This window comes from Ambystoma mexicanum, chromosome 10 (genome assembly GCF_040938575.1).
Source record: "Ambystoma mexicanum isolate Mex_15411 chromosome 10, UKY_AmexF1_1, whole genome shotgun sequence".
Taxonomy (NCBI): domain Eukaryota; kingdom Metazoa; phylum Chordata; class Amphibia; order Caudata; family Ambystomatidae; genus Ambystoma; species Ambystoma mexicanum.
Window position 1 is genome coordinate 378,561,974 of NC_090932.1, and position 21,168 is coordinate 378,583,141.

The window sequence follows — 21,168 nt, forward strand, 5'->3', positions numbered from 1 at the left end:
TTATCTATGTCACTCGTAACCTCTTAACTCATATGGCTCCATTAGAAATTGACCAGATATTGCTCTGTGATCATGCGCAACTTTCTACATCTTTGAAATTGAAATGTCAACAGCTCGGAGTAAATAGTTCATTAGCAGTGGTTGAAATCAATCGTCCCCAACACTCCATTAGGTAGAACAATGGGTTATGTAATCAGATCGTTAAACAGATATCGCTAGAAACAGTGCGATTGGGCAAGATGGTGTCAACTGCAGAAAATTGTCTGGCATTGAGTATTCTGAAATAGTTAACACTGTATTGACGAAATTCGGTCAAAATCAAAGTAATGTGAAACACACTCACATCCATGATCAGAAATGTAAACTACTGAAAAGGGAAAAAAATAAATCCTTAAGATACTTGAAACAAAGCAATTTAGGTCCCGAGGGATTTAGGGAAAGGCGGAGTCAAATCTTGTCTCTCTACAAACAAAATTTAAGGTTTGCCCATATTTCAAGATACAACGAGGAGAATTGTGCATTAATACGTGCCATCACGTCACATGATACCCGTGTAATCTGGCGTACCTTAAAAGCTGACTCTAAAAGTGTTTCACTACCTATGCCAAATTGCATCTCTGATCAGACATGGCAAAACTACATAACGGCCAAATATCAATTGCCTTATAAATTTCGATTTGCTCCTAGTCTATCAGTGGATCCCACTAATATACCCCGGCTTAAGTGGAGCCTTAGTGACATCATTTGGGCAATCTCACAGTTGTCATATTCCAAGGCTGCAGGACCTGACGGGTTTCCGCCCTGTCTTTACAAGGCGGATCCTGTTATGTGGGCAGAAATCATAAACACCAAATTTGAAACTATTTTCAATTCTGGGGAAATTCCACCATCATGGCTAACTGCAAATATAGTCCCGATATTTAAAAGGGGTGATCCTTCTCTTCCTGGAAACTATCGCCCGATTTCTCTTATTGATACTGAGGCAAAATATTTTGCGATCTTACTCTTATATGATCTTGAGAAATTCATTGTGGCAAAGGGCTTACACTCTAAATTCCGAACTGGTTTCAGGAAGAGTATGAATACAACCTTAAATGCAGTTATCCTTGCTCATGTTATTGCAGGGGCAAAAAATAAGAACTCTAATCCGGTGTATATTGCAATGATTGATATGAGTTCAGCATTTGATAATGTTGTCCGTAACTTGTTGTGGATGAAAATGTTGGAGATGGGAATTCCGAGTGTATTGATGTATTGGATTATGAAATTGCACACAAATATATCGTACAGAATAAAAATATCAACGGATGGGGATACCACCGCTCCAATAGGAACAGCATTGGGTTTGAAACAGGGATGCAATCTTGCAGCAACCCTGTTCAACCTTTATATGTCGGATTTTGACAAGAACTCGGAAAGCAAGAACTTGTTCTCTGTGAAAGTTGGGAGTATCTCCCTGAAATGGATCGCCTTCGCAGATGACATTATTTTGTTTGACCCTACCCCGGCAGGGTTACAAACTAAATTAACACTCTTTGAGGAATTTGCAATGGAACATAACCTTACTCCAAATCCGGCAAAAATTGCCATCATGAAATTCGGAGTGAAACAGAAAAAAGGCAATTTCAGATGGCATATCATGGACACACACATATCTTGCATCAACAATGCTTTCTTATTTAGGATACCATCTCTCAGCCCAGAATTCTATTAATTCATGGATGGACATTATTAAGTGCAAGACCAGGCCACTCCTTTCGCAAATGAAAAAGATTTACACCTGGTTTTGCAAATTTTCATTAACACCATTAATTAAATTTATGTCATTGAAGACTGAGAGTGTTATCCTTTATGCACTGGATATTTGCTTGTGCGATATGACTACTATGCTGGATTGCTTACAAGGATCACTTCTGAAAGCTGCAATGTTCTTACCAATGTCTATCCCAAATGCCATTATCCGACACAAATTGGGGTTGGTAGCACTATCGTCCCGAAGGAAATGGAGAAAGTTGTACAATTATGTGAAAATGCATTATCCACCCACAAATTCGTTATATGTGGATATGAATAAGATGCTGGGTACACAAGCTCCCCTCTCCTTTCATAATCATCATTTGAAAATGCAACAACTTTTGAGTGAAGTGAATATTACAGTGAATGACGTTTATCATCGCCCCTGCTGTGCTAAAAAAAACTCTTTGAATTAGATTGGTGTTTAACTATTGATCGGATTATGACTTATAAATTATATAAGGAATACGGTGCATTCGTCAAGCAGCGCATCCCTCGATATGTGCCCATTACACTATTTCCTTGTGAAATTATCGGAAAAGCATATATCCGATTTAGATTTAATCTTTACCACACAAGAGAGAGAACTAAGAATTGGAAAGCAAATGACATAAGATACTCTGTGGGATGTCGCTTTGATGAATGCAACACACCTTATGAAACATTGAAGCACCTCATACTCTATTGCCCCCATTTAAAATAAATTAGGACAGCAAGATTGATGAAATTTGTTATCATTGAATATGAGGACTGCCTCGAGTTTTTATGGTCTCGAATGATGCAAGGAGCTCACAATCGCCTAATTTATGAATAGGTAAGCTTTTGTAAGCATATTAAAAAATAACTCACACTGTTTGAAAAATGAAATGCTTACATGGCAAATTGATTAGTAAATCTCAGTTTTAATACGTTACTGTGGAACTGCAATGAAACATGTCTATACATGAAATATGTAAATGATGACTCTGATATTAATACTGCATAAATTATATCATGCACCTTGTATTAAAAAAAAAATAATAATCTTGTAAACGATTCACAGGATTTAATTTATGAATTTTCTATTTTCCGATGTAATGAATTTTTGTACATGGGTTTTATATGTTTGCAAAGGTTCTACATGAATTTATTCTTGTAAATAAACTAAATGCAAATAAAAACAAATATAGGAGATATAAAGGACAAGATAGTGGAGGAAAGAGACAAGCTGAGAAAGAAAATAACAGAATGTCCACTATTCCTACATGAGAAAATGAAGCTAGATAATTCTTTTTGACAGTAAGATTTATAGAGGAAACTGGGTATGGTGCAACCCAGAAGGAGTATGCAGTTATATGTCCTGGACTTTTGACGATAATGCAAAGGAGAGATATCAAAGATTTGGATACCATGGATTAAGGTTGTGAATTATGAGGGAGTGGTCGACAAGTCGACCAGAGAGGGGAATGAAGAGAGGGTCCCGAGAATGCCCCTCCTTACCTCCAGATTCATGACAGGACGAAGAGCCAGAAATGTTGGCAGCCACCCATCTTATTTCGGACGAATCCCAAGTGCACCAATGGCTGACAAATACACAGAAAGGTACCCTCTCAGCCAGCCATACAGACCAAATCCAGTACATGCCTTCACAGGTTATGGGGAAGAAACAGAGATTGTTGCCGGAAATACCTTGATGGACAGTTTTGATTAAGCACCAAGAAGCCACGATGGTGACATCATTAGTGACACCACGACGTAGCAGAATTAGTCATGAAACACACTCACAATCCTGTACCGCATTACACAGACACACACTCGCATACACGAAGAACACACATGGTTCTATAGCCAGAGTTGACGGATACAAATACATACTCTCAAAGCTTTTATTATTTTCTCTCATTAGCCAAATGCTGTAACGCAGAAACGCAAGGCAAACAAGAGATCCTGAGCAAGCTTGCAGATGCTTAAAGCAATTAACCCCATGAGACTACAGGAGTATATATGGAGCCTGGTAGGACCATGTGTGACTAACTTCTAGGTTACCTAGCATAACATGAGCATGTAGAAATCATAAGGAAAATTACAGAAGGCCTCAAGCCACAGAGCATGAGATGAGAAGAGTTTATTCAGGCTGCACAGAGCACAAAGCAGGTGCACAGCCCAGGTCAGAGATATACGACTGCATTTCAATCTTTAGATGACAAGGGGACCAGCTGCAGAGAAAGGGAATAAATCCTCATAAATGCAAACCCAAGAGCATTCACCTGTGGTGGGAAAGCAGATCCGGTCCCAGCAAAGCCAGGCAAAGAAAGCAACAAGTGTTGCAATGTCGGAATGCACTCTCATAAGCTAAGGTGGTCCACTACAAATTGCAATACAGACACCTAGTCGTTCACATCACCTTGAAGAGGTGCACAAACGGCTGAGAACCAAATCGAGTCCCAGTCATGGGGAGATCAGATATAACAAATCACAGCATAGAAAATCAGGGGTGGATGGCAAGAACCAACAATAAGCACATTACACTGCAACAATGTCATATATAATTCTTTGGGGAAGGGACAGGCCAGCCACCTGATATGCAAGAGCCAGTAGAATAACCTCTATAGGGTACCTCCGTAGATATTATGACTCACGATACCCAATCATGTGCAGTGATAGGTTTTTTGAGGAAGGTCCCATGGATGACGTAAGATTGTTACAAAACTGTAATGCAAACTATGGAATACTGAGAAGTACTGGAGAATCTTGATTGTCTTGTATGATCTCTGTTGTTTTTTTCAATAAACCACAGTTCTAACTTGCCGTTGGCTGAGTCCTCTGTTAATTCTGGAGAAGGGAGTTGGACACTTGAGAGTCAGGCAGACACCCAGCCATCCTCTGGTATACCTGGGAAAACGACCCCAACATATCATATCCAAGCATTGCACACGACTAAAAAAACAATTAAATAAATGTGAAGATTATATATTTTATACTTTTTCATTGTCTACACCATGGAACCTACCCACACGGTCAGGTTTATAGCATGTTGGGAAATATGCTGAACATTTCAAACAGACACCCACAGAGAGGCAAGCATTGCAGAACGCTTAAAAAAATTGGGTATGAAAAAAATGAAGTGTATATTTTATAATTTTTACATTGTCTACACCATGGAACCTACTGTAGAGAAGGAGCCAAGTACCCCCACCTCAACCATCTCCCCGCTCCATCCCCACCTACACCTACTTCCGCACCTCCTTGAAAGACCTTCTTCTCCACTCCCCCCTGACTTTTCTTCCCTACCAATTCTCCTCCCCAGCTTCCCTGTCCCATCCTATCCCTTTCTACCCTCCCTTCCCCTTCCTTCTCACACCCACTTGAATTTGTATCAGATATTTGAAATATTGTTCTTCCCTCCCTTGACTACCTCTTCTCCCTTCCTCCTTATCCTTCCCTCTCCTCCTCAATCTAAGTAAATTGTTCTAACTATTGTCTCACTGGTTTGTATCATGATTGTAAATATGCTTCCTTCATTATTGTACCTTGTTATATTGTAAAGCGCTTTGGATTAAAGTGCTATATAAACCTAATAAACATAAACATAAACATAAACATAAACATATTACCTATATGTTGGGAACCAGAGTGTGAAACACGTGCAGTACCAGTGAAAAAACCGATACCAAAGAGAATCCTGGAGGCAAGATTCCCATTGAGAAAGCCATACCTGCATATGAGACAGTACGATGGCCATTTGGATGAAATCCCGGAAGAAGCAGGACAATGAATGAAAGAGCAGACTAGTGACATCACTTGAAGCCAGACTAACGTACTTAGAAGAGATGCAGAGACAAGAGAATGTATATATTCTATAAGGCATCAAGAAAGTATCAAAGATAAGTGACATCTTGGGCGCAAGATTAAGAAACTTATGCAACCAAAACAATGAAGATATCAAGGTATTTTACACGTGTACATATGCAAAGAAACGCAAGCAGACAAAGTATTCTTGAGGCTAGCTTTATAGTGAACAGAATGCGGCATGCACCAACGTATACATATATAGGAGTGCGTAAAGAATGGCTGTTTCCATGACGTGTTATAGCAGAGTTGGAACAAAGAAGAAAGGCCTTTCCAGTGTGTCGCAGTTTTAAAGCAATTGAATTAAAGAAGCAGATCTCAGAAAGGCAAGGTTGAATGAGCACCAAGAAGCCAAGGCCGATCAGGGCAGAGATGAGCAGACATTAGTTGCAATCGTGTGAAAGAACAAAACTCCTGTTCAGAAGATATGGACAAAAACAAGGAATACATCAGAGGTCCAATAAAATATAGTATTTTAAATGCACCAGAGCTCAAATTTGTGGTCTTCAGTCACGTAGAATAATGAAGTTGGACGAACATGATGAACCACACCTACGCAAGGAGGCAGAGCGTGCCTCTACTCTCCTGAATTATCCAGAACAAAGAACATTTCCAAGGACAATTCCAAAGCCTTAATTGACAGCAGACCACTGAGGTGATGATGGATGATGTGCTAATTGGTGGGAAGCTATGGTGATGACCAGATCACCAGCACCCGGAAGTCCAGCCTGTGTGCTGCTAACGTAGGTGGAAATGTACTGACAAATGTAAGAGTGCCAACCAGGGGGCAGCATAATTAGGGGTCCTATAGATTGTGTAACCAATGGGACGTCATGTATTTAGTGACATTCATAGTGACCTGTTTGAGGGGAGGCCTTAGTTGCCCCACCTGATGTTAAAAATATAAGGCTGATGAGGAAGTGCTCATACATAACAAATGGATGGGTGGTCAGATCTTGCTCAAACTTGATGGTAAATGCATTGAGGACGTGAGGAAAAGTGAAGATCGAGAAGAAAGAGACAAAAAGGATAGAGAGAGAGCAATGATTGAAAGAAGATGGGGCGAAAAGGAAGGATAGACAAAGAAAGTAACAGTTGTATCAAGATGAACAACTGAAAAAGCAGGAAAGGGCAGAGGAGCAAAGAAAGTATGATAACAGACAGAGGGCAATCGAAGAATGAGAAAGTCTAGAAAGAGAGAGGAAGAGGAAGAACAGAAATTAGGGATAAAAGAATACAAAGGCGTAGATACAAAGAAATACGAAGGACAAATGAAAGAAGAGATATGAAAAGAAAGGAAGAAGACAGGGTGGGAGAAGAAGCAAGGAAGCAAAGATAGCTTGTTGATGAAATAGAACGAAAGAGAAGGCAGAGAGCACACAACATTGATCACGTGCACAAGGAACTAATGGAGCCTAATCCAGTAGTAGCATGGCAGGATATAGAAGAGTTCTTTCCAACACATGAGGCAATGCCAGGTCCATCTAGAGCAAATCTAGAGGATGAGTTTGAATCTAGAAGCATTGGGGACGCAATCAATAAAGTCTAACATGATATGAGGACTACGAAAGAACTGACAGGGAAGGGTAAAAACAATCAACTCGAGAGTACCCAATTGTACAACAGAGAGGGAGGCTTGTGTAGTTTTAAGCCCAAAGAGTTGTCTTTAGACAGACTAACTCTGAATAGAGATGAAGAGGAGGGAAGTCACACAAGTTGGGGACAGGATATGACAGACGAGGACAGGGAAACTTTCCGTGGGGAGGAGGGAGCTAAAGCATGTGGTCCTGAAGGATGTTCTCCAATGGACAAGGAAGTAAGATCATGTCCTCATATCATGATAGATTTTATCGATTGCGTCCCGGGAGAATAGCTCAGCGGCAACGTGCTCGCCTTGGAAAAAAGAGGACACGAAGCAACACAGGTTCGATCCCTGGGTCTGCGCTTCGAAACCTCTGGGTATTAAGCGTGTTATAAATATGCAACTAATAGACATATTCCTGTAACAGCGCCGCAAAACCCCTGGGCTGTGTGAGCACTTTAAAAATGCAAATAAATACACAAAAAATTAAGATGGCCGGATCTAAACCAGCCAGTATCTCGAGCGTAAGAATCTCTGATGCGGCTAGATCGACCCAAAGGGAGATCCCATGTTCAGAGGGGGGACTCGCTACCTTATGTGAGCAGGTTAAGGTCGCTGCCAGGAAGAAGGCGGTGCAGAACCATTGTACGTGCTATGGAAAGACAGACAATGGGGGACGAATGTAAGTTTTGGGATTTCGCAGTTTCCTTTGTTAGAGAAAGGAAGAGCCAGACCGCAGTATATACCTTGGCCACAGATGGATAAAGATAATTTAAGGTGTAAACTCCCAAGTTTCACTTCCGGCGCTGGGAAATGGATACATGAGTTAGAAAAAATGACAGGAGGAAACACGTTAGCTGTAGGGGACATTAAGGGTCTCCTAGTCGCTATCCTTGGGGAGAAAGCTGATGACATTTGGTCAAGAGCAGGATATTCGAATGTTACCGCGTTGAGCACCACTCATGATGGAGCACTGTTTAACAACTGCAGGGTGGGAGTCTGGAAAGTCCTTAGAGTGCTGTATCCGTACACGTCAGATATGGGAGCTATAATGACAAAAAAGATGCAGGAAGGTATGATCCTCTTATTTATATTCAAAATTCTCAGGCAGAATGGAGCTTGGAGATGCGCGAGCCTTGAGGGAAATCTATAATCCTGTGTTTATCTTATACTATGCCAAGGGCTCCCAGAGTCAGTGCAGAAGCAGCTCAAGAAGTTAGTAGGTATGGATGCAAATCCATGGTCAGAAATTCAAATTAACAAGGGGAGTCCTGGGAGTCCCTCTGCCAGACATTAGTCCTGGTTACGAGAGACTTACCCAGAATCTTTAGCTCACTATCTTTCACAGAGAAGAAATATCCCAAACATATCAGTACTTGTCCTGCCCTGGGGCAGTCCAGCACCGAAATGCTAGGCAATTCTCCTCTGAACAAGAGTACCAACAGAAACCCCAGAAACGTGTTTCGGTCTGGTTGGACCTCATCAGTAGGGTGGATCTGTGTCTCTCTAAGAATAGTGAGCAAGGGGTCCACATCTGGATACCCCTAGTAACTTAGGGTGAGACCCAAAGTTACTTGAATATGCAAATTAACAAGGGGGGTCCTGGGAGTCCCTCTGCCAGACATTAGTCCTGGTTATGAGAGACTGACCCAGAGTCTTTAGCTCACTATCTCTCACAGAGAAGAAATATCCCAAACATATCATTACTTGTCCTGCCCTGGGGCAGTCCAGCACCGAAATGCTAGGCAATTCTCCTCTGAACAAGAGTACCAACAAAAACCCCAGACACGTGTTTCGGTCTGGTTGGACCTCATCAGTAGTGTGGATCTGTGCCTCTCTAAGAATAGTGAGCAAGGGGTCCACGTCTGGATTCCCCTGGTAACTTAGGGTGAGACCCAAAGTTACTTGAATATGCAAATTAACAAGGGGGGTCCTGGGAGTCTCTCTGCCAGACATTAGTCCTGGTTACGAGAGACTTACCCAGAGTCTTTAGCTCACTATCTTTCACAGAGAAGAAATAGCCCAAACATATCAGTACTTGTCCTGCCCTGGGGCAGTCCAGCACCAAAATGCTAGGCAATTCTCCTCTGAACAAGAGTACCAACAGAAACCCCAGACACGTGTTTCGGTCTGGTTGGACCTCATTAGTAGGGTGGATGTGTGCCTCTCTAAGAATAGTGAGCAAGGGGTCCACATCTGGATACCCCTAGTAATTTAGGGTGAGACCCAAAGTTACTTGAATATGCAAATTAACAAGGGGGGGTCCTGGGAGTCCCTCTGCCAGACATTAGTCCTGGTTACGAGAGACTTACCCAGAGTCTTTAGCTCACTATCTTTCACAGAGAAGAAATATCCCAAACATATCAGTACTTGTCCTGCCCTGGGGCAGTCCAGCACCGAAATGCTAGGCAATTCTCCTCTGAACAAGAGTACCAACAGAAACCCCAGACACGTGTTTCGGTCTGGTTGGACCTCATTAGTAGGGTGGATGTGTGCCTCTCTAAGAATAGTGAGCAAGGGGTCCACATCTGGATACCCCTAGTAATTTAGGGTGAGACCCAAAGTTACTTGAATATGCAAATTAACAAGGGGGGTCCTGGGAGTCCCTCTGCCAGACATTAGTCCTGGTTATGAGAGACTGACCCAGAGTTTTTAGCTCACTATCTTTCACAGAGAAGAAATATCCCAAACATATCAGTACTTGTCCTGCCCTGGGGCAGTCCAGCACCGAAATGCTAGGCAATTCTCCTCTGAACAAGAGTACCAACAGAAACCCCAGACACGTGTTTCGGTCTGGTTGGACCTCATCAGTAGGGTGGATCTGTGCCTCTCTAAGAATAGTGAGCAAGGGGTCCATGTCTGGATTCCACTGGTAACTTAGGGTGAGACCTAAAGTTACTTGAATATGCAAATTAACAAGGGGGGTCCTGGGAGTCCCTCTGCCAGACATTAGTCCTGGTTACGAGAGACTTACCCAGAGTCTTTAGCTCACTATCTTTCACAAAGAAGAAATATCCCAAACATATCAGTACTTGTCCTGCCCTGGGGCAGTCCAGCACCAAAATGCTAGGCAATTCTCCTCTGAACAAGAGTACCAACAAAAACCCCAGACACGTGTTTCGGTCTGGTTGGACCTCATCCGTAGGGTGGATCTGTGCCTCTCTAAGAATAGTGAGCAAGGGGTCCACGTCTGGATTCCCCTGGTAACTTAGGGTGAGACCCAAAGTTACTTGAATATGCAAATTAACAAGGGGGGGTCCTGGGAGTCCCTCTGCCGGACATTAGTCCTGGTTACGAGAGAAGTACCCAGAGTCTTTAGCTCACTATCTTTCACAGAGAAGAAATATCCCAAACATATCAGTACTTGTCCTGCCCTGGGGCAGTCCAGCACCAAAATGCTAGGCAATTCTCCTCTGAACAAGAGTACCAACAGAAACCCCAGACACGTGTTTCGGTCTGGTTGGACCTCATCAGTAGGATGGATCTGTGCCTCTCTAAGAATAGTGAGCAAGGGGTCCACATCTGGATACCCCTAGTAACTTAGGGTGAGACCCAAAGTTACTTGAATATGCAAATTAACAAGGGGGGTCCTGGGAGTCCCTCTGCCAGACATTAGTCCTGGTTATGAGAGACTGACCCAGAGTCTTTAGCTCACTATCTTTCACAGAGAAGAAATATCCCAAACATATCAGTACTTGTCCTGCCCTGGGGCAGTCCAACACCAAAATGCTAGGCAATTCTCCTCTGAACAAGAGTACCAACAGAAACCCCAGACACGTGTTTCAGTCTGGTTGGACCTCATCAGTAGGGTGGATCTGTGCCTCTCTAAGAATAGTGAGCAAGGGGTCCACATCTGGATTCCCCTGGTAACTTAGGGTGAGACCCAAAGTTACTTGAATATGCAAATTAACAAGGGGGGTCCTGGGAGTCCCTCTGCCAGACATTAGTCCTGGTTACGAGAGACTTACCCAGAGTCTTTAGCTCACTATCTTTCACAGAGAAGAAATATCCCAAACATATCAGTACTTGTCCTGCCCTGGGGCAGTCCAGCACCGAAATGCTAGGCAATTCTCCTCTGAACAAGAGTACCAACAGAAACCCCAGACACGTGTTTTGGTCTGGTTGGACCTCATCAGTAGGGTGGATCTGTGCCTCTCTAAGACTAGTGAGCAAGGGGTCCACGTCTGGATTCCCCTGGTAACTTAGGGTGAGACCCAAAGTTACTTGAATATGCAAATTAACAAGGGGGGTCCTGGGAGTCCCTCTCCCAGACATTAGTCCTGGTTACGAGAGACTTACCCAGAGTCTTTAGCTCACTATCTTTCACAGAGAAGAAATATCCCAAACATATCAGTACTTGTCCTGCCCTGGGGCAGTCCAGCACCGAAATGCTAGGCAATTCTCCTCTGAACAAGAGTACCAACAGAAACCCCCGACACGTGTTTCGGTCTGGTTGGACCTCATCAGTAGGGTGGATCTGTGCCTCTCTAAGAATAGTGAGCAAGGGGTCCACGTGTGGATTCCCCTGGTCACTTAGGGTGAGACCCAAAGTTACTTGAATATGCAAATTACCAAGGGGGGTCCTGGGAGTCCCTCTGCCAGACATTAGTCCTGGTTACGAAAGACTTACCCAGAGTCTTTAGCTCACTATCTTTCACAGAGAAGAAATAGCCCAAACATATCAGTACTTGTCCTGCCCTGGGGCAGTCCAGCACCGAAATGCTAGGCAATTCTCCTCTGAACAAGAGTACCAACAGAAACCCCAGACACGTGTTTCGGTCTGGTTGGACCTCATCAGTAGGGTGGATCTGTGCCTCTCTAAGAATAGTGAGCAAAGGGTCCACGTCTGGATTCCCCAAGTAACTTAGGGTGAGACCCAAAGTTACTTGAATATGCAAATTAACAAGGGGGGTCCTGGGAGTGCTGACCATTGCGCATTATTGCAGACTGTTGCAAGAGAAGAATCAAAAGAAAGACCAGGTTAAGAAAGGTGAAGAGGCGTAATTAGTGCAGAAGAAATTATCAAAGTACACCATTGAAGGGGTAATGCTGACCAGCAGAGAAGGGTCAGGTTTGCAGCAAGCAGTAGACATGCCACAGGTGAATAAGCAAATGCAGTACGATCAAGGAAACAATCGATTCGTACCACGAGGTATCGGAAACTTCCGAGGTAGAGGCTTCCAGAGTAATCAGAACCATTTCCAGAATAACCAAGGTGGGTTTCAAAACACGCAAATTGATAGTCAAGGCATGCACGCAGGGCAAATTAGGAGACCTCCTATATGTTGGACATGTGGTATGTCTGGGCACCTTGCACGCATGTTTAGAAGCCAAGGGTTTGTTCAAAATGGGCAATTCTCAAGAGGGAGAACCACATACCCATCTGCATACACTTATCATAATGGAGATGGGTTTGCTGAAAATCAGACAGTGCAGCAAACACAGGCGCTGAGAGTACAGCAAGATTTACAAATGCAGCAGACAGCAATGAATCCACCACAAGGGCAGTCACAGCATTCACCTATGCAGATATAGCAAGACACCAGCACAAGACAGTTAATGACTCCTGTGATGGAGGGTGTCACTGTCGATGGAGGGAATCCTTTCACAGGTACAGGGATGAGAATGTATCCACAATAGGACAGCTCACTGGGAGACTTGATGTGTTAGATGCTATCAATGACACCTAATCCTCAAGAGGAACCAAGTGTTGACGTCGATATAGGAGGCAAATCATTTTCTTTTTTAGTAGACACGGTTGCAACACGCTCATATATACGAGAGAGGAAGTTTACATTATCTGGGAATGACATGAATACTCAAGGTTTCACAGGAGCTAAAAGTAGATTTCCTTTTACAGAAAAATAGCTAGTCTCTATAGGAGAATGCCACATGTCTGCACCATTATTATATCCGAGACAGACACTTGTCAATGTACTAGGTCGAGATTTAATGACAAAGTTGAACATGACACTTTCATTCACACCAGGAATGCATTATTTAAACGTGAGTGAATTTATTATCGCATTTGTAGGACAAGTGGCCATACGAGGAGTACCATTAGAACCAGAAGTTTTTCACTATGGCGTACACATTTGTTAACATGGCTACCATGTTTAGTGGGTAGAACTATGAGAATACCTGATGAGTTTTTATTTAGAACAAGAATACCTATGGATGAAGAGGAAGGATGAGTCTTTCCCTTAGAATTACAAGCAGCCATAGTGCGAGGAGAAATGGCTCTGCTTGATGGAACTGATTATGAAGGCAGACGATGATGTACAGTGATTGCCATTAGGGAAGGTTATAGATTGACTGACTTCACTGATGAGGATATGTTTAGAGACCATCCATCAGATGATGAAGTAGTATTCGAGATGAGTATTACTTATTGGGTAAAAACTATTAAATGTGAGGCTCCGCAGAAAATGATGTTAGCTCAGAAGCATCCTGAGTTTTTTGATGAAGACATGGCACAACTGCCAGTTGCATTATGGACAATAGGCCCCTATGACGTAGGCCTATTGAAAGGGGCTGGAGAAGTAAAGATTAAATTGAAACCAGGAGCAATTTTACTTCGAGCACAACAGTATCCCCTTTCTCGAGAGGCAGATGAAGGTATTTTCAAGACGATATCGGCCATGATGGAACAAGGTTTCTTAGTGACATCAGAGTCACCATGTAGTACGCCAGTGTATCAGATTAAAAAAAGTACAGGGGGGTTGTGGCGTTTAATTCAGGATTTACACCCGATTAACCAGATTGTAGCGGCTGAGTTCCCTCTAGTTCTTAATCCTGTGACAATCTTGTGTAGTATCGCTGTTGAGGCACAATATTTCACGGTGATTGATTTGAAAAATGCGTTTTCTCAATCCCATTGCATAAAGACTCAGAAGATCTGACGTCATTTGCGTTCTGCCAAACTCGACTGAAAAGTACTCGCCTACCCCTGGGGTACTGTGAGTCTGCATTAATTTTCAATAGAATCCTGAAGATGGATTTAAGCAATTGATTTGGAAAGTGTTGTGCTACAGTATGTAGATGACATATTAGTCTCTAGCACCCCAGAGGAAGAGTGCAGACAAGATTCAGTTCAACTGATGACTATTCCTGCAGAGAAAGGATATAAAGTAGACAAGGAGAAATTGCAGTATTGTCAAGAGGAAGTGTACATAGGTCAGTTAATTATGCATGAGGGAAAGAAGGTTACTCCAGAGAGAGGTGAGACTATTTTGAAAACAGCAAAACCACAAACAATAAAGCACATGCAAACATTTTTGGGATTATGTAATTCTGTGACAGCATGGGTCTTTGATTACAGTTCATATATAAGGCCCTTATTGCAAGATCTGAAAAAAGCACAGGCAACTCAGGAAAACATTGTCTGGACTGAGGAAATGGAAGAAGGGTTTGACGAGTTGAAAAAAGCAATTTGCACAGCTCCAGTTTTAGGGATTCCCAATTATGCTGAGGAATTATTTTTGTTTTCACACATGAATGGCACAATCATGACAGCAGTACTCACACAGAGAACCACGTTGGGGTACAAGCCCCTTGCATTTTACAGTGGGATTTTAGACCCAGTAATGAGAGGTCACTTTCATTGTGAACAATCTTTGACAGCCGCCACTTTCAGCATTGAGAAGGCTGCCAGCATAGTAATGATATGATATGATATGATATTTTATTTGTATTGCGCTTGTACACAAGTGTTTCAGAGCGCGAAAATGGGGTGTTCCATGACGTTATTTGTTGAACATGCTTTGTTTGCTATTTTGGAAAAAACCATAGGGTACGTTGACTTCTCAAAGGGCTTCTGCCTAAAAGGTGGTTATATCAAATGCAGCGATTAAAGGTTGGAGTAGGGGCAATGTTGTGAACATTTTGTGGTTAGGTTGGCAGTGACACAATACTTTCTGAATGGAAGTGGATGAGACCATAGTATGTGATTGAAAGTGCATAGGGGTGCTGGAGACAGTGTTACCTTTGTAGATTATGGTAACTGTTGCATTTCTCACTGTATAGCTACATTGCGGTGCAGAGGTTGGGTAGGAGTGCTGGTGGCAGTGGTGCGTATGTGGATTGTGGTAGTTGGTGAAATGCTGACATGCATGGTTACATTACTTTGCAGTGAATGTGTGCAAGGAGCACACCCACTGCAGCAACGCAGTTTTGACAGTGCATCAGGCACAGGGTGGTGATCTTTGGAGAATGGTTGTGGAGCACATTGTAGACGTGCTGCAGCAGCAGAAGTGAGTTAAAAAGCGTGTATTGTGCGTTCCATGATTGTGGTGATAGTTGGAATGTGCTACAGTATTTGGTGTATGGCAGGAGATGGTGCAGTGAGAAGTTATGCATTTTGGTGACAGGGTGCAGTGTTTCTATACGTGAGTATGGAAGAGGGTATGGTTGAAGTCCAGTTTATATGTGCTTGGTTACCCTGCTGAGTGCAGATATGTTGAAGTAGGCCCGATGTTGTGAAGATGTTGTGGTTAGGTTGGCAGTGACACAATACTTTGTGAATGGCAGTGAGTAGGGGTGGCGGAGGCTGTGGTATGTTTGTGGATTCTACTAATTGTGACATGTTTTCTTGGATGGCTGTGTTATGGTGTGGGGGAGTTGGGTAGAAGTGCTTCTACGTATGTTACATTGGTGGATAATGTTAGCTGCCTACATGGTCACATGCATGGATCCATAGTGTTTGGACTGTTGTGTGCATGGCCAAAGGTGTGTTGGGTGCCTCTCAGGATCTTTGTGGATGCTGAAATCATGGATTCTTTAGCAGATGTTTCTGGGGGAGGTGCTTTGGAAGCAAACGCACCATGCACTGAGAGTGTTTAAAAGTAAATAAGGAGTGGTGTACAGAAATGATAGTGTGCAAAGCAGAGGTTTTGTATGTGATTGGTGCATGCGTGTTTGAAAATTTCACAACACCCAATGAGAGAGTGCTGGAAAAATGCCAGTGCAAAGGGAAGAAGTATTGTCTCTTCTTTACTGGGGCGTAGCCCTCGCTGTAGCTGGGAAAGCGCACGTGCCAAATCCTGCTATTATGAGCATGGTGGACATGGAAATGGAATTGTGGGAATTAGGCAATCAGGTGTTTAGAGTGTGGTTGACAGGGAGGGGTGGTAGCATTTTTTCCCAATACTGTTTTGTGAGGTTGGTAGAGATGGAGAGACACACAGTGTTTATCGTTGTGATACCTTTGTGCGCCATCTGCACAGGTGTTTTGTGCAAAGAGGCGTTGCTGGTAATTTCGGGTGGAAGGACTGGACGCTTTCTGGGGCTCTCAGTAAGACTGCAGTTTCGGCGGGATGGTTCGCCTTTGCAGATATGTGGCCTCAATAACGAATGTTGATTTTGTCGTGGTGCACTATGGAAGTCTACATTTGGGTTACATGTTATGTGGACGTTTAATCTGTCACCTCAAGGGGTTTCTGAACGCAGTGATGCAGATCTTTCCTACTGCCAATGTCGTTTTCTCATGCATAACATTGAGAGGAGCATGGGCCCATGCAGGTGTAATTTGTGCCCAGCCAGAGGTCAGAAGGTGTTTTATAAACAGAAGCATGTGTGAATTTATGCAGGCTGCTGGGATATTCTCCACCCACTATGAGATTATGAGGTTGCAAAATATGCAGTGGTTTCGATGAAATGGCATTTATTTGAGCCCCATTGCCAATGCCACTTTCTATTACACTGTGCAAGAATCGTTGAGCAGAATTTGATAACAATATGAGGAGAGGCAAACAGAAATGCATATAAAGAGAAAAACCAAAAATAGTTGCTTGCAAGCATGTAAAAAAGAAATAAAAAAGAAAACCTTTCTACATCCACGATGGAAGACCCAATCCCCTACCCTGCTTGAAATTGCTTTCCCCACCCCCACCTACCTCAACTCCCCACTATCACGAAAAGGTAGCGGATTCCGGGGTACTTTGAGGATTACATGTGCCACATTCTGGATGGGCATGTGGATATATGTGGATGGAGATATCGTGCATACTTTGACTGAACTTTGTAGTAGTTGTGCTTTGGAATGGCATGCCACTTGTAGTGTGAATGTGTAATGGTACATTTGAAGTGTTGTACAAGAGTGACATTGTTGGATGATGGTGGCTTGGATGCGATTGGTGGATGAGTGTGGCACTATTAAATAGTAGCCAATGAGGTAGTGGTGGAGCAACAATAGTGGAAAGGGTCGAAGGACTACTCCTGCTTTGCTGGGGTGTGGCCCTCATGGTATTTCGGAAAGCACACGTGCCACATTCTGCTCTTCTCACCATGCTGTCCAATGGTAATGGGACTGTGGGAATTGTCCAATCAGGTGCTTGGGGTGTGCATCACAGGAATGGGCAGCAACATTTTTTCCATTACTCTGTGCAGTGAGATATGCACAGGCACTGTATCTGTACCCATACAGCCCCCCCATTTTTCTTCTTTTTCTGCACTTATCAGACTTTCCCAGTCTGCTACCTTAAACAACACAGCACTTGCCACTTGCCACTTGCTGGCTACACTACCACTGTTTATTGCCTCCATTTCTATTTATTTTTATTTATTATTATTTATCTGCTCTCCTCTGCTCCGCACTTTCCACTCTCCCCCTTCCATGCACTTTTTCCCTTTTCCCTTTCCCATGCACTTGCGTGTTCTCAATGTCATTGGGCCTAGTAAGATTGTTGTTGTTGTGTTGTTCTCCCCTGTTCCCCTCCCTTGCCTAGTTGCACTCTGAAACACTTGTGTACGAGCGTGATACAAATAAAATATCATGTCATATATCATGAGGGTGGTAGGCAGAGATGGACAGATGCATTATTTAGGGAGTCAGTGATTAGTTTGTGGAAGATATGTTCCAGTATGCCGTCGAAAAAATATTGCATTGAGATTTCGATTTGGAGGCAGTGAACGCTTTGTGGTGCTGTGGCGATGTGCACAATTTTGGCTGTCTACTTGCTGAATGTCGACGAGTGGCCACTTTCACCACTGTGTATGCTGTGGTCATGGACTATGGAGCATTGCATTTGGATTCAATGGCTTGTTGCCTTGTGTACCGTCAACTCAAGAAGTTGATGAAAGCAGTGAAGCGCATTTTTCCCACTGCCAAGGTGCTTTTCTCATGTATACCACCACGAATAGTGTGGGACTATTCCAATGATTGTTGTCGCCAGCCAGAGGTCAGAAGGCGTCTAATCAACCAAAGCATGTGTGACTTCTTGAGTGCTGCTGGGATGTTCTCCTGTGAGAATGACAACATTGGTTCTCAATATATACACCTTTTCAAAGCTAACGGAATTTCTATGTCGACCAGTGGCAATAATATTTTGTTTTCCAATATACAGGCTGCACTGAAGAGCCTACTGTAAGCATGTGAGCTCAAATACAAAACACAAAAATACTTATAAAAAGCACAACAAATTGTGTTTCTAAGTGTTCCCGTGCGAGTGTCTCCTTAAGAGACCGACATCGGGTCACGTGAGCAGCGTCACGTGATGAGATACGCTAGGGGGAGGGAACGTTGTTTCGGCAGTTTTATGTTGTGCGAGCCATAAAGAAAGACGTGCGCACAACCTCGGCGTGTATGTCCTTCTTTGGGTGACGATCTGGGTTGAACAACTGGCGACGATGTGTCTCCAGGGCCGCCTCCTCCTCCTCCTCCTCCTTCCGTCCTCCGACAGCAATCCAGCTGCTGCCCATGCCGCAGGCAACTCCTGCCTCGCCGGCGCACGCGCGCCTGATCCCAGGCCCCCCCTCCTCCTTCTACACACGGCAGCCCAATCCCGGTCTGCAGCAGCATGTGCCTGATCCCAGGCCCGCACTCCTCCTCCCACGCACCGCAGTACTCCGCAGATTCATCCTGGCCTGCAGCTATGCGGACCTGATTCCAGGCCCGCCCTCCTCCTCCATCACAGACTCGCTCAAACCACTTGCGCTGAGAGGCCTGCAGCTACGTGAGCCTGATCGCAGGCCCGCCCTCCTCCTCCATCATAGCAAGCCACGTGCGCAGAGGGGCGCCTGATACCAGGCCCATGCCCATCTTAAACCAGTGCGCATACCAGCACCACGTGGCCCATCCTCCAGCCACAACAGTCTTCCATGCACTACAACTCCACGCCAGCAAGACAACTGGTCCAGGGTGCACGTGAAGTGCCCCCACACATCGACTGTACGGCAATCCACCAGCGGTCGCAACTAAGGCCCAGCAGACTGCTGGAAAAGGTGGGTGATACCCCTGAACCGACAGTCACGGCATAACACAGCAGGCCCAAGCCCATCCACCTGCAGCCCCCCAGATACCACTCCTGCTGCAGCCACAGGGGGTCTAATTTGATACTACCAACAGTGGCACACCCACCTCGCTCACCACCACCACTTCACCATGAGCTCGCCCCCCAAGATCAGCAAGCTCCTACCCCTCCAGCTCCTACAGGAACCACGGCGGTCACTGCATGGCACATGTCCCCCCTTCTCAATGATGCCACAAGCAGACAAAGGCCCAAGGTGGGGTGAGTGGTTAGAAGACTTCAACATCTTCATAGATGCCGCAGGGGAAGACAAGTCACCCAGACTATGCAGCATGTTCCTAAACCCGACATCAAAGTCCTGCTGAAGACCATTCCAATGGCTGAACAAGCTGACTTCCCAGCACTAATTGTGGCACTAAACAAGAGACTGGTAATTGAACTCAATAGGGACTACGAAAGGTTCATTTTTAATCAGTGCATGCAAAGGATCGACGAGACCTTTGAGTTCATCACCCGCCTACGCATAAAAGGAGCGAATTGCCAATTTCATGCTTTCTCACTCAATGAGGCCATACGTCTGAGAGTAATTGAAGGATGCGTATCTCAGACCCTAAAAAAGCAACTCCTCAAGAAGCCAATCACCATAGAAGAAGTGATTGAGATGGCTAGGAACTTAGAAAGGGTCAACAAACAAGTAACACAGATAGCAGGCATCACCGGAACGAAACAAGATAAGAATTAATTAATAGCGGCCATGCAACCCAACATCACCAGATCAACAGAGAGAGCCTCCAACTCCAACTACTCAATGACAAAGAGAACCCAGCGCCAGTGCTACTGCTGTGGGATGGCCTTCCCCCATGCAGGGACTTGCCTCGCACTGTCGCAGAGATGTGGCAACTGTGGCAGAGAGGGATACTTTCAGTCAGTCTGCAGGAAAGGCAGACCGTTTCCGACACAACGACTGCCCATTGCCCCCAGTTCAAAATGCCCAACAGGAACCCACAAGCTCAAGCATACCAAACGCGTGGCCGGTTCAATTATTCCATTTTCCAGGAGTTGTTTGAGTTCAGCTGACACTGCAGCTGCCGGGTTGAAGCCAACTCTCCTTGGATGTTGCGGAACGGGTCGGACGGTGGGGTCAATGTGGAGTTTCACAGGTGCTCCTTTCAGTTTCCCTAGGCCTTTGCAGATAAGGGGGAATTCTGTCACAATGGTCTCTTTCGACATCATGTCTATTCGGGTGGGCCCCGATTGGACATTGAATATGTTGTCTCTTGTCTCATGAGTTTGCTCTGTTGAGCAGATTTTGTCACTCTCTTGGACATGTATTTCAATAAGTCGTAGGCAGGAGGCTGTTCTGTAGCTAAGGAGGCATCTCCCCTTGGTCGGACTGCGAATTACGTGAATGTCTGTTATCGTGGAGTGGTTGCCGTGGATGAGGCGACGGCTGAAAGAACCAACTGTTTGTAGAGGGGTTGCGGCGCCCCACTGGTATATCTTGGAGGCAGATGGTATCAGGGTCGGTTTATCGGGAATTTGGTGAAACTCTTTTTCCCCCATTATGTTGACAGTGGCTCCTGAGTCGACCAGGAAGCAGAATTGTGTACCTCCTATTTCTACCGCTATCTTGGGTGCTTCACCTGCTTCTCCTTCATCCATGATGAGATTGACGTATTCGTGGGTATTGGTTGTACAGATCGACTTCGTAGTCAAGTG